The sequence below is a fragment of the Chenopodium quinoa genome, unplaced genomic scaffold, assembly GCF_001683475.1.
Source record: "Chenopodium quinoa cultivar QQ74 unplaced genomic scaffold, ASM168347v1, whole genome shotgun sequence".
In the NCBI taxonomy this organism is placed as follows: domain Eukaryota; kingdom Viridiplantae; phylum Streptophyta; class Magnoliopsida; order Caryophyllales; family Amaranthaceae; genus Chenopodium; species Chenopodium quinoa.
Genome location: NW_018743813.1, coordinates 523,420 through 539,247, shown reverse-complemented (window position 1 = coordinate 539,247; position 15,828 = coordinate 523,420). Strand labels below are relative to the sequence as shown.

Below are 15,828 nucleotides of genomic sequence, written 5' to 3'. Positions count from 1 at the left end.
TTTTTTTGATGCAATTCCACCGTGCCACGGTGGACTCTGCCGTGACACGGTGGAAATTCTCGAGCCACGGTGGACTCTGGATGCTGAACTGGCAAATTTTTTTTGATTTTAGCTCCATTTTGTCGCAACGAATGCTGAAATGGCGCGTGTACTCGATGACGGAGGAAAGATTTTATTTTTTTAAGTTAAGCGCCATTAATAGTATTAAATTTAGCAGCATTGAATATAAAACGCTATTAAATCAATAAAAATGGTGGGAAGGTTGATGATATTCACAATTAATTTATTTTGAATTAAAAAATAGCATTTATTAGAAAGCGCTGTTAAATATTTTAAATTCAAAATCTATATAATGCATTAATTATAATTATTAATAAATATGTAGCTAAACGAATCAGTACAAACTAACTAAGATCTATAACAGAACTAAATTTAGTTTCCCAAATGAAATAAATGTCTTAATGTCTCATAAAATACAAATAATATTAATAGTCATCTTTGGTAACACTCTAGGAAAGAGAAAAAAGTACAGTACGGTATATGTCAATTCAAAAATTTACATACCCTAATTTAAATGACTACAACATTGTTAAATTAAAAATTTGTGGCCTATTACAAATTAAAATACATGGTGAATCAACCAAATATTCACATGAGAAGAACATGACGTGCCCATTGAGTTCTGATTTCATCAATATGGTCTTGATCATACCTTGAGACATTGCAATCACGAAAGTACTGCAAAATATAAAATAAGACCGGACAAAAAGAATATATAAAATAAGAATTTTGATTAACATAATAAGCATCAAATGTAGGCATATTATATTTAAAACAAAGAAAAGGTCATACATGTTCAAAAATTTGGGTTTTCTTATGGTCAATGATCTCTTTCATAAATCTCATAACGTAATATCCGCAATCAATGCCATTATTTTGTCGTGGGAACTGCATAATCATGACAAAAAGAAAAATAATCATAAATAATTTCAAAAAATGTAAAATATAACAAAAATTACAGTCATACAACATACTTGTATCTGCACCCACTTGGTGCTCATTTTAATCTTCTTTAACAATCCTTTTTCACTTCAAAAACCAAAGAGTGCTCTGCACAACATGAAAATTGCAATAATTAACCATTGCATTTTACACATGATTATGTCACCTTGAAAATTGCATTAATTAACCTTTACATTTCACACTTTATTTCAAGTAACATATCGATGATGAGATGACCATTGTAGATGAAATAAAAGACGCTACACTATACTTATGTCCTTATTTATACATTTCCCACATAATTCTCCAACTCCGTACCATTTCTGCCAGACTTAACAACTACATCAGTTGCACAACTCAAGGTAACATGGTATTGTCTGCACTCCTATGGTATATAATTGCACAACTCAACGAGGCATCTTCTTACCAAATTGTTCGTTAGAAAATCATTAGAAATCTAGGAGTAAACTTACATTCCAAAACTTAAGAAACATCTTTTAGATTTTGAGGAACTTTGTGCCAGTGTGGGTAAATGATTGGAACATTTTTGTGGATACTAGCTCCCCAATAACTCATCAGTTTATCACTATAATCCCAAATAGGCTGACCATTGGCACATTCCACTAAACATTGAATCTCACACCCCTATTTCTAGCTCGAACCAATGATGCCATTCTAGTTGCACCTCGACCTGTGTCCTTTTTACCTTTATAAGTAGGATGACCATTTGCATCATTATTTTCATCATCACCATGCTCATGATTGATATGTAAAGAATCCATTAACCTAGGACATGAGATATATATACTAGTAAGTTTAAACATGTTAATTGATGTATTTCCTGTTCATACAAAGATAAAATAAAAGATACAATTAGCATGAAATTACATTAGATATAATCCACTAAGAAAGATGCATCACCGAGTACCATTCAAATGCAAACAAATTTAGGAGTTAGTTCTTCCTTTATCAACAAAATCAGTTCAAACATACTGAAATGAAGCATATCATCACACCATATTCTACTTCACTAGAATATACATATAATTTTTATTTATTTACTTTTACTACTACTACATTTCCAAAGTTCAACGGTATGATATTATTTTTAAGTAATTCTTTAATAAAGGAATCACATGGGATGATTATTCAGTTTTAAATCTTATTGAGACATGAAATGATGATTAAAATCACATTAAACATATGTACATATTTGTAATATAAAATTAAAAGACTTGGGGCTAAGAGGGAAAAACAGATGGTTGTATGATTACCAAATTATTGCTTTTTTCTCTTTTTTCCCTTATTAGTACTTGAGTTTGATGCATTTTCGGCCCATATACCCTCTCCATGATCAACTCTTGTGTATGCCTCATTCTCCACTACATTGTTGCTAAATCAATGAGATTGTAATGAGAATGAAGGGTCTTCTAGGTCATCTATATCTTGGTCTCCAAACACATTTCTTTTATTTGATGACAAAACAACATGTCTCATTTTATTTGCCGGGTCAGTCACATAAAAAACTTGCTTTGCTTGTGAAGAAAATATGAATGGCTCCTCCTTATAACCCACTTTTGTAAGATCAACAATAGTGAACCCTGGGTTCTCAAAATTCACACCATTATTGTGATCAACCCAATTACAACTGAAAATCGAAATTTGAAATGTCCTATAATCCAATTCCCATATGTCGTGGATGACTCCATAATAAGTCATATCTGCATATATTGGGTTTTTATCTTTTCCACTAGAGATATGCATAGCTGGGCCAACACCGACACCCCACTATTTTGCATAGTGGTTTCTTTTTCCCTGTCCTTTGTGTAAAAAGTATACCCATTGATTTGATAACCAGAATATGATAAAACCTCAAAACAAGAACCCCGAGATAGCCATTTTAGTCTGTCAGAAACATTTGAAGGTGACTTAGCTAATTCATCAGCAATTCGAAGTTAAAACCACTCAACGAAAGAGCGATTATGTTCTTCCACTATCCATATTTCAATCTTACGTGGATTTAAATCCCTTAAAAACTCCAAGTGTTCCTTTACATACGGATCAATATCTTCACTATTGTGCAGTACATACAAGTGTGCTCGATGCCTTTTATTGTGTGATAGAGAGACCACTTTTTCCCACTATTCCTCTTCCTTCATACCCTTTTGTATGCCTTGTCTTTGGGATTCCTATTGCATCGACTTTGGAAAGGTACTGACTACGAAACTCAAGAGCTTCTTCAACTAAGGCACGCTCCACAATGCAACCTTCTGGGTGATTCCCACTCATAACATACCCCTTCAAAATTTTCATGAACCTCTCAGTCGCATACATATATCTCAAATATGCAGGTCCACATAATCGAACTTCTCTAACCAAATGAACAGTTAAATGAATCATAATGTCAAAAAATGATGGCGGAAAATACATCTCCAACTTACACAATGAAACAACAAGGTCCTTTTGCAAGTCACTCAATTTAAAGGGGTCAATCTCTTTGCTACAAATCTCACTGAAAAATATACAAAGTTTTGTGATAGCATTTCGAACAGCTTTTGGCAAAATAGAGCGAATAGCCATTGGAAGAAGATGCTCCATTAGAATATGACAATTATGTGACTTCAAACCAATTAGCTTCAAGTCTTTCATTGCCACGAGCCTTTTAATGTTTGAAGAATAACCTTCAGGAACCTTAACTCAAGAAAGAAACTCACAAAAAGAAACTTTCTCCATCCTTGATAGATTGTGGCAGTCAGGTGGGAGATATATACGATTTGTGCCCTTAACTGGTGCTGGTGACAATTCAGGTCTGATTTTCATGTCAACTAAATCTAGTCTAGCAGCCTCACCATCTTTACTTTTATTCTTTACATTAAGTAAAGTACTTATAATACTGTCACACACATTTTTTTCAATATGCATCACATCTAGGAAGTGTCTAATATGTAAGGTTTTCCAATAAGGAAGGTCTCTTTTTGGAACCAACACTCGGTACATATTTTGCATTCAAATTCCAAACTTGACATTCAAATTCTCCATTTTCTCAAGTATTTGTTCTACTGTTGGCGGCACTGGAAGAGTCCCATCTTCAGAAGTCCCATCAAAAGCTTTTCTCCACCTTCGATATTGATGATTGACTGGCAGAAATTTGCGATTTCCAGGGTAAACAACTTTGCGGGAGTGATTCAAGTAAAATGAGAATGTGTTATTCTGGCATATGGGGTATGCTTCATAGCCTTTAGTAGTATAACCTGCCAAATTTCCATATGTCGGAAAATCATTTATTGTACCAAAAGGCAATGCTTTCAAATTAAATTCTTCATCGCGATAAGCATCATACACCTCTACACCATGCTCCCACATCATCTTCAAATCGTCAATTAAGGGTTCTAAATATACATCTATGTCGTTCCCAGGTTGTTTTGGGACCGAAATTAGCATGGTAGTATCATATACTTCCTTTTCATTATCAATTCAGGAGGAAGATTATATATCATCAAAATGACTGTCCATGTACTATGACGAGAACTTTGATTACTAAAAGGATTCATTCCATCAGCAGCAAGGGCGAGACGCAAATTTCTATGCTCCGCCCCAAATTTGGGAAAGTCACGGTTAATTTTGATTCATTGCGGAGAGTCGGTCGGGTGTCTAAGTAAAACGTCTTTTTTTCTCCCATCTTCATGCCATGTCAAATTCTTTGATTCTTCAGCAATACTAAATAAGCGCTTAAATCTTGGCACTATTGGAAAATACCACATAACCTTAGCTGGCACATTATTTTCCTTGTATCGTGGAGCCTTACATTCAGGGCAGCTTTCTAAAGAGGCATATCCTTTTCGATATAAAATGCAATCATTAGGGCAGACATGTATTTTTTCATACCCCATGACCATAGAGCACAACATCTTCTTTGCCTCGTAAATACGACCCGGAAGCACATTATCAACAGGAAGCATCTCTTTCACTAATTCGAGTAAGCTCGAAAAACTTGTATCAGTTCATACACTACGAGCTTTAAGATGGTATAATTTCAACACAACAGATAATTTGATAAATGTAGAACAACCAGGGCACAAAGGGGTCTTTGCACCACTACATAAGGTGTCAAACATTTCAAAACTATCTTCGATGTTTTCCTCTAAAATACTTGTCATTTCTTTTAGACGGTCATTGCCTAGATGGAAATTATCTTCTATTTCATCATCATTCATTTCATCATACATCTCAGTACCTACATAAGAAGGTATGTCCCCTAATGTCTCACCGTGTTTTATCCAAGACTTGTACTGTTGGATGATTCCATTAACCACTAAATGGATTCTTACATCCTCAACATTGTGTCGGATCATGTTGTTACAATTGACACATGGACACAAAATGCGAGATGGACCTTCGGCATGTTCAATAGCAAATGCAAGAAACTCATCTACCCCTTGTTCATATTCATCACTAGTACGCCTTGTAAGCATCCATTTCCGATCCATTTTTATATTGCTACACCATAAAAGTAAAACTACGATAACTAATAAAAGGAATAACTAATGATAATTATACTAATTTAGGTTAATATAGTTTGTGTATATATACAAGATCACCTTTTCCATGAAATTTCTTAAATAATTTTTTTTTAAAAAAGTCATTGATGGGCTTTTTAACCTTATAAAATTAGATAATAGAGTGAGGTATTAATTACAATTAAAAAAAATAAACAATAATGAAATCAATTAACTGCTGACATATATGTAGTATCCAAATTTAATACGATACAAGTAATTTTTAACATATTTTAACAACTCCCTCCTTGTGGTCGCGTCTTTAACACAATACTAATTTTTTTAAACTATTTTTTTTCCCTCTCACGTCCTTTACTTGTCAATAAATACTAACCCATCTAAATTTTCTTACAATAATACCCCACTAACCCACTTACAACCTTTTATAATAAAGTCATTGATTTTCATAAAACTTTGTGTTTGTTAGATTGTAACACTTAAAAAGTGTAGGAGTAATAGAAACGCTTTAATATTCCACTATACAATAAAGTATGATTTAATAATTATTAATAATTGAGGTATATCAATCTACTCAAGATAGTAGTACATGGTGTAGATTTCAATTAGACTAAAAGTGTTCCAAGATTAATTTGTGCATTAGCATATTATGTGGCCATACTTTTCACTCGTTTTGACCTGCTAATCTAAATGCACTTACCTTTAAGATTATAATGAAAGCCAAGTTAGTCTAAGGCATATGTGTTGGTCCTTTTTACAATAACCAAGCCTCTTTTCTTTTCAAGTTTCTATACTCCATTAATACTACTTTTCTTTATTAAACTATAGAGACTAGAAATATTCAAGTAGGGACACAAATCATTATCCATGATAACTCCTAAATTAGCTAGCAGTTGTAACAAGGTGACTATAATACAAGTGATATTTATAAGGTCACTAAATATACTATGATACAAGAACCATAGATGTTAATTATAGGTTGGTATTTCCATGAGTTAAATCAAGCAAGAGAGTAGCTTTTGAGAACATAATATAACGCTAAAACACATGTTAGCCTTCTACCTCAATTAAATAGGAAATGGGGGGTCATATAAGCCTAATGAAACATCAAACAACTAGAATAAAATGGAATAAAATACAATTTATAAACATGCAAATTAGCAAATTCAGATTAAACCTCAAAAAACCTTAATCAAAATTGCAAATTTCATAACTAAAAGTCCTATAAACAACATAACCCAAAAAAATTGCATATTGACCCATTAAAAACAGCAAATTAATACCTAAAAAATGCAATTACAGGAAAAAAAAACATACTCACAATTGATAATTTCAATCAATAAATCCCGCAAACACCAGATGAGAAGACAATGGAAGCACGCAATTTGCAAAATAGAAGAATTATTCAACTGCCCACAATTTGCCGGAGAAGAGGAACTGCTCAATAATTAATTGGGCTGAAGGGAACTCTTTAATTACTTTAGGAAAATTGGGATTTGGATTTGGATTTGGATTGAAGGGAACTCAATTTGGGGAAATTGTGGTTGAGGGCTGTGGTATCTAGCGGCAAAACAAAAAAAAAATTATGAAGTGGAGGGAAGTGAAGTCGTGGGTTATTGTGAGTAGTAGACTAGTATTCTAGTACTAGTAGTTTGGTGGGAAATTAGGCTAAGAAATAGGAATACTTTTATTATTATTATTAATTTATTATAACCACTTTAATTAATAGTTCCATTATCACTGATCATCTCATGAGGTACCCCATAGCGGCATATGATATTTTTATCAATGAATTGAACTACATGTTTTGCTGTTAACTTGGCATATGAGGCAGCTTCGATCCATTTGGTGAAATAGTCGATTGCTACGAGGATGAATTCATGCCCCCCTTGTCCTGGTGGCGTTATCTTTCCAATGATGTTGATACCCCTAGTAGAGAAAGGCCATGGAGAGGTATATGTGTATAGAAGCGAAGGTGGAACGTGCTGCAAATTTGCATAGACTTGACATTTCATACATTTCTTGACGTATTCGTGACAATCTCTCTCCATTGTAGTCCAATAATAACCTTGTCGTTAAATCTTCTGGACTAACATCTTAGCATTCATATGTGTTCCACATATGCCGGCATGAAGATTTTCCATGGTTTTGTGTGCTTCTTTCTTGGCTATGCATAAGAGATTTCTCCCTAGTGCAGTCCTTTTGTGGAGTTCTCCCCTAATGAGCACATACTGTGAGGCCAGAAGACTCAAAGCACGGTGTGCCCTTTTATCAGTATTAAAAGGGTATTCTCCTTTTGTCACGTAGTTAAGGATATTTGTATACCATGGCTCTTCATCTTCTTCTTGTGATTCTTGTTCATCATCAAGTGCGTAAACATAAGTCGGTTCATATCTTCTTTCTATGGTCAACGACATTTTGATTGTATCCGTTGGAATTCGGACCATTGATGCTAATTAAGCCAGTGCGTCGGCGAACTGGTTTTCTTCTCTAGGCAAGTACATATATTCCACTTCATCTAGTTGCTTTGTGAGAGTTTCTAAATGAGCTTGATACGTAGCGAGACTTTCACTTCTCACCTTCCATCTCTTGGAGATCTGGTTAATGATTAGTGAAGAATCACCGTAGATTCTGAGCTTCTTAATTCCCAAGGCTATAGCTTTTTCTAATCCCAAAATGCATGCCTCGTACTCTGCGACATCAAAGTCGAGCTTCATGGAAATTGGGATATGCTCTTCATTGGGTGATACGAGCAATGACTCCTACACCACAACCTTTTTGGTTTGAAGCTCCATCGAAATAGAGCGTCCATCTATCATCTTCAGTCATGAGTAAATCTTCGTCAGGGAAATCATACTCATCTTCTTCTTTCTCAACTTCTTCTAGCGGAAAATCTGCTAAGAAGTCAGAAACCGCAGAACCTTTGATGGCTTTTTTTGGTACAAATTTCAAGTCAAATTGAGCAAGGTTGACTATCCACCTTGATAATCTGCCATTGAGTGTGGATTTTTTGAACAAGTACTTGAGAGGATCCATCTTGGACACGACATGCACTGTATGAGTGAGCATGTAATGTCTTAGTTTCTGTGCGGCCCACACAAGTACGAGACACAACTTTTCAAGTGGTGTGTATTGTGTCTCATATCCTTGAAGCTTATTGCTCAAATAGTAAATTGCATTCTCCTTGCTTTCGATCTCTTGTGCTAGCATTGCCCCCATCGTTTCTCTTGTGACCGTAAGGTAGAGTAGAAGAGGAAAGTCAGGTATTGCTGGCGCTAGCATGGGTGGGTTTGTCAGGTACTCTTTGATTTTGTCGAAAGCTTTTTGGCAATCATCATCCCATGTGACTTGGACATTTTTCTTAAGCTTTTTGGCAATCATCATTGTGAGTTTTGATATGAACCTACTTATATATTGCAGCCTTCCAATGAAGCCTCGAATTTCTTTCTCATTCTTGGGCGGTGGCATGGCCATGATCTCTTTGACTTTTGTGGGATCAATTTCAATCCCTCGAGAACTGATCACATAACCAAGTAGTTTTCCTAATGTGACCCCAAATGCACACTTTGCTAGATTTAATCTCATGTTGTACTTGCGGAGTCTTCCAAAGAACTTGCGAAGTGCGATGATGTGGCCTGGGCGATCTTTTGACTTAACGATCATATCATCGACATAGACCTCCACCTCTTTGTGCATCATATCATGTAACAATGTTGTGGCTGCTCTTTGGTAGGTGGAACCCGTGTTTTTCAACCCGAATGACATTACCGTATAGCAATATGTACCCCATTGTGTGATGAATGTGGTTTTCTCCATGTCTTCTTCGGCCATTAATACTTGATTATATCCGACGTAGCCGTCCATGAACGAGAGGAGTGCATGGTTTGTTGTGTTATCCACTAGAATGTCAATGTGAGGTAGAGGGAACCCATATTTCGGACTTGCTTTATTGAGGTCCCTGTAATCAACACACATTCTGACCCTTCCATCCTTCTTCGAAACTGGAACCACATTTGCTATCCACTCTGGATACTTGGATACTTTGATGAAACCTACAGCCAATCGTTTTCTGATTTCTTCTTTGATTTTGAGATCGACATCCGATTTCATTCGGCGTAGTTTTTGTTTGACATGCTTCATTCCTGGAATGAGTGGCATCGTATGCTGAGCTATATCCCTGTCAATTCCTGGCATATCTTGGTATGGCCAAGAAAATACATCACCAAATTCACTAAGCAAGTTAATTAGCTCTTTGCGTTCATCTTGACTTAGTGTTAATCTAATTTTTACTTCTTTGATAGTCGTATCATTGGAAATATTAATTGTTTTTGTATCTTCAATAATTGTTGTTTTATTTTCGTGTTATTCCATCGCTTTTATTATTTCTTTGTCATTTTAATCATTAGCAAAGCAATATTGATCAGGGTTAGGGGAATGACACGCATCGTAAGCAAAGGTATTCATTTTATTGAATTCATCTGTCAACACACCAAGAGGGGCAAGGTCAGCTGCGACCTCACCGGAATTATTTGGGATAGAAAGAGAAGACTCAACAAGAGACTCAGGATTGGACTCTATAGCTGAAAGAGGGTTGGCCTCAGACCCTAAGGACTCGTCCACAGACTTAGACTCAGACTCGGACTCGGACCCAGACGACTCAGACTCATCAAACATAGGACCTTCGCCAGCGGTTATTTCCAACTTTTCTCCGCTTGGCGTAGTGATCTTCAATGTCTTACGCCATCCTTTTGAAACATTATCAGCCTGGACGATTAACTTAGAGGGGTCAAAATCCTTGCTTTATATAACATCTTGAATGAGCTCGGAATCATCATTGCAGACAGGCTTGGATTCATTCTTTTCTAGTCCAAAAAGGAGGTTAATGTTAAGATCATCAGAGCTTGGACTAGCTGGTTTCTCAGTTGTGAAGAGTTCTTCACCTTCATTGATGAAGTCACAATCGAGGAACATCTCGAACCCTGGCTCGCCCCTCCCATCGTGGACGAAAGGCTCAGGGAATTCATAGCATGGGAAGTCTTCCCCTTCTTTGATATATTGGCCATTGAGGGTGAATGGATATGGATCCATGACCATTTCCATCTTCATGATTCGAGCATTATTGCGAGCCTTCATTTTCAGGAGGGATTGTTTCACATCTTCTTTTGTTGGCTTGAATCCCAAGCCAAAGGTATCTTTCTTAAGCGCACCAGGATGGCCGCAAAGTTCAGCCATTTTCTTTTTGAGTCCGAGGGTCATTCCAGGGAAATGCCCTTGCTTCTTCATAATGGAATTAACAATGGTATTTGAATAAGGATCAAAGTCGAGATGACACTTCTCCTCTTCTTCGATCATGAGAACATCATCGAGCGAAAACCCCTAGAGATCTTCATCTTTTTCATCATGTTCAACATGGACGATGGGAGTATCGATAAATTGAATGCGCATGGGGGAGGCATCAATGGTAATTGGAACCCCTACAACTATGGCTTTCACTTTTTGGTGCAATGACGATGGGATCACCTTTAGCTCATGAAGCCAAGGACGTCCTAACAACAGATTGAAAGAAGCCTTAATGTCCACCACCTGAAACTTGGTGCGACGTTAAATGGCTCAAGTAGTTATGTTTATCATGATAGTACCCACGGCTTGACGGCGAGTATTATCATAAGCGTGAATCCCTTGAGTAGAGGGAGTTAGTTCTTCATTTTTTATGCCCAACTTCTTTGTAGTGCGGAGTGGGCATACATTGATTGCAGAGCCATTATCAACCAGGCTCATAGGAACATTCATCTTCCTACACACCATTGTGAGGTGTAAGGCCTTGTTATGTTGGTCCCCTTCCGGGGGCAGATCCTTGTCAGAAAAGGAAATCAAATTTCTAGTACTTGGCAATTCAGTAGTGAGAAAGTTGACTAGTCCTTGAGGAGTCATACCATCATCAACTCCTATTTTCACCAGAGCATCCATCACATCCTTTCGATGCTCGTGAGAGGTGGCTAAAAGCTTCCATACATTCATTTCCACCTTAGTCTTTCGTAATTGTTTGACCACATCGTTGTTTACAGGGTCGATGGGATCAACTATTGGTTATTATTGCGGTGGAGGTGGAGACGGACTAGGCTGTTGCAACCGTCCATTTCTGGTGAGAACCTTGACCTCAAGGTCTCCCCAAACATCTTCACTTGTGCCAAGAGACGAACAGGCTATATCCTTGAGATAGACATCTTCATCGTCACTATCCCAAATTCCATTCACTTCTTCATAGCTCGAGACAAATACAACTTCCGGCAAAGGTTCATCCACAGGTTGAATGAGTATTGACGGATCAAAGGAGACTTCATCTCCCATGATAGCCAAAGCATCAAAAAGAGGACCTTTTTGAATGTTAGGCTTCTTACCCCTGGAGGGACAGGAAGTTGATTAACATCAATCAGGTCTTGGATCGCATCCTTCAACCTCTAAAACTTCTCTATATTATGACCCTTGCCTTGATGAAACTTGCAATGAGCATTGGGGTCACAACTAGCGGTTCTGTTCTCTGGTCGAGGCTCTAGAAACGGTCCAATTGGCATAATCAGTCCTTGACTATGCAAGCGATCAAAAGCGGCATCATAAGTCATTCCTAAAGGCGTGTAAACCCTCCTTTGCCTTTGGAATCTTTGAGGAGGAGCATTTAGGGCCACTACATCATTGATATTGATATTGTTGGTAGCATTATTGGGCTTGGAAGAGGAAAAAGAAGGAGTGTCGTTCTTCTTGTTTTTCCAAGTGCTGTTGTTATTATTGTTGCTACCAGCAGCCTTCATCTGTTCATCTTCGATATTGATTCCAATATCATATACAGCTTCAAAGGTACTCAAAGGCAGAAACTTCAAGTGTTGCTTGTACTTATGAGTCAAATTGGCAATAAACAAGCGAACCATCTCTTTTTCCTTGGGGGGATCCACCAAGAGCGCAGCTGTTTCCCTCCACCTGCTTAAGTAAGTGGTGAAGCCTTCATTCTCTTTCTGTTTGAGAATGGAGAGTTCACGTTTAGAAGTCTTGGCCTGAATGTTACATTTATAACGATTCATGAAGATTTCAGCAACATCCTCCCAGGTCGCAACATATTTGGATTCCAGAGAGTAGAACCATTATTGACAGGCATGCTCTAAGGAAAGAGGGAACACGGTAGGGAAGAGTGTTACATCCACTCCCTTAAGAGCCATGGTCGCAGAAAAGGCCTTCAAATGGAAAATCGGATTATCAGTAGGCTTAAACTTGGGAATGTCAGCAGTGGAAAACTTCTCAGGAAGCTTGTCCCTTATGGACGAAGAGGTGACAGGTTGCTCCACATAAGTGAACTCTTCAGAGATCTTACTCATCTGTTCCTTAATCTTGTCCATTGCAGCGGCAGTGACATTGTTCTGATTGTATTGCTCTACCATGTTGACTCTAGTGGTGAGTGTTTGTATCATGTTAGACAACATTTCAATTGTCCAGTTGATGTTCTCGATATCTTCCTTAGTATCCATTGGTTGAAAGTACACTGGAGATGGATCTTGTGGAGACGATTGTGGTGGTTTCCTTGTACGCCTCTTTGGTATAAGAGGTTGTTGAGGTATTGACTCGAACCGTAACAATCTACCTTGCTTCTTGACCAAGTGCTGTGACACCAAAATAAACACATCTTTAATGACCAAACTTAACCTTAACCCATTCGAAAAAAAAAAAATTATTTATTTTGAAATTTGAAATTTTTTTTTTATTATTTTTTTCAAAAAATGGGAGGATACCATCCGACTTACTCCGAAAAAAAACGAAAAAAAATGCAAGACTTTCCTAATGTATGGTCACGAACAAAATAGTGCATGACTCAAAGAAAGGTGTGTGAACTCGACATGACTTGTGAGTGGTTAAGTGAGGTTATGGATGCGTGTTATGCGTGTTATGACCGTACTGACGGGACACTTCTCCTGGGCACCGTGTCACGGTGATGACTGTCGTGACACGGTGCAGTCTACCGTCAGCCGGTAGAAAGCGTCGTGTCACGGCACTGTTCACCGTGGCGCGGCAGGACTTGCCGTGACACGGTGCTCAGTTCTAGTTATTTTTTGTGAGTTTTTCCAGATTTTAATCAGTTTTAGTCCGTACTAATTACTATGTGGAAATTAAAACCCTCGGTCATGGGTTAAACTAAAAGAGCAAACACATGAGGGTTAGCACCAAACAAACCATGTAGCATTTAGTCACGATGATATAAAAAAGTTCACAACCTAAGGTCAAGATCTATGTTCAACTATTGGTCAAGCTTTGGGTGTCAAAAGGGTACCATAGTTAAGAGTTTGGACGCGTTAGCAAGGCAGCCTCCCTTGAGGGTGTATGCCAACGGGCGGCTCCGCGAGTTCGTTATGAAATCGAACTCGACTCCATGGTTTGGGTGGATTTAATAATTCGGATGAACCCTTATTGCCATGAGCGTTTTTTGGTTGATAGAGCTTAAATCCTCCGGGGCTAAGACGTTTGAAGAACAGACACGTTTTTCAGAAAAATCAAAGGAAGTTGACTGTGAGAAGAGAAACAAGCCACCGGACTGATTTTAGGACTACTGTGACACAGCAAATAGCCCCGTGCCACGGTGCATGCCACCGTCAGACGGTAAATTGCACCGTGACACGGCAGATTCTGCTGTGGCACATCAGTCAAAAAATATGACCGTTGCCCTGTTTTCCTTCGTACGCAATCAAGTTATTCAACTTTTCCTACGGGACAGACCTAAACGCGAAGTTAAAACGTCTATGCTTATGCAAAAATGCCAAATTAATCACAGGAATATTTTTCAAGAATCTTTCAAGTCTCATCCACTCATCTTAATTAAATACCGATCACTCAAATCGATAAATAACCAAAAATCCTCCCCAGCGGAGTCGCCAAATTGTAGGCATCGTTTAAAGTGCGCCTACGTAAAAGCATGTGTGAATATGCTTGGCACTCATAGGAAGTGGGAATCGACATATATGATTAGGGACAAGGAAAGTAGGGAGCCGCCAACAAGTTTTTAAGGAGCTTGTAAACCGTTCACGGATCATAAAAAGGCAACCACGAATAAGGGACAACAATAGGCAACAACGATTGACCCGTGAAGGTTACACCCCATTCATAATCCATGAGATTAATAACTCCATATGGTTCAGAACCACAAAAGGAGGATCGGGGATGATGGTACGAAGTGAGTCATGGAGTCACATTCGCCCGTATTGGCCTCTGCTCGATTCTTATTGTGAAAAATGATTCCTGCGATCTCAAACGCATACAAACATAAATTCAATTTGCTCCAAACTATTATTAAGCTAAGTTGGTTTAATATTAATGCAACACATAATTCTAAAATATCGTGATCACTTGATTTAATAACAAGATTAAAAAGGAACCTAAACCGGTTGTCCAAATTATCTTATTAGGCGTGATTTTCAATTACATATTCCCTTTAACATGCAATATGGTGATAAAAAAATAATAGAATTGACATTAATATTGGAAGCAATTTAACAATAATTCCAACAATATAAAATCGTTAGAAAAATAATAGAAATAAAAACATAATTCTTACTTTGATTCTGTTTGCTTGCAACTATAAAATAATAAACAAGTTAGTAACTTCAAGGAAATAAAAATAAAACAATAATTAAATTAAATTAAATAAAGTAGAGTCGATTTGGGGCCAAACCCTCAAACAGTTCTACCTTTCACGCCTTGGCTTAAGGACAGAACCACGAGTAAAGTACGGACTCCTTGGAGTGCTTGAAGAAGGAATTTGAAAGGAGGGTAGGCTAGTGTTTAGGCTACAACATAGAAGAGAGAAAAAATAGAAAATTAATTGATGCCCCGTACATGAGAAATGAGGGGGTTTTTATAGAAAAATGTGCTAAGGGAACACACGGAACCCTAAAAAGATAAAAACCCTAAAAATTATACCGCGACACGGCAAAGTGTACCGTGACACGGGAATCCCCACCGTCAGACGGGAAACATTCCTGTGACACGATGTACAGATGTGTGACGCGGGAAATATTTAGTGAACATGGGAGAAAACGCGTTAAGGGTTTACGCGGAAAGGACACGGAAACCCCCGTGTCATAGCAGGTGCCCCGTGTCACGGGAAATCCCACCGTCAGACGGGGCAGTTTCTCGTGACACGGTGGACATATGCCGTGATGCAGGAGTCCTGGTCCGTTTTTCCGTCTAAATTCATTTTGTAACCCTAATTTCGCTCAGCATTTTAAGTGCTGATTGATAATTTTGAGCCATTTCTGATTTATTATTATTATTTGGG

At 37.6% G+C, this 15,828-nt stretch overlaps 1 long non-coding RNA gene across 2 annotated transcripts; it reads right to left on the bottom strand.

The window, feature by feature from the left end:
- On the bottom strand, nt 1–7,206 carry LOC110685420. Of its 2 annotated transcripts, XR_002504049.1 has the most exons (5): nt 6,838–7,206; nt 1,709–1,788; nt 1,035–1,110; nt 853–948; nt 1–738 (listed from the first exon to the last, which is right to left on the bottom strand). It is a non-coding gene; the product is annotated as an uncharacterized LOC110685420 (long non-coding RNA). The 2 variants fall into 2 exon arrangements; XR_002504048.1 differs by lacking the exon at nt 1,709–1,788 and having other exon boundaries at nt 6,838–7,168.
- Between the last annotated feature and the right edge of the window lie 8,622 nt (nt 7,207–15,828).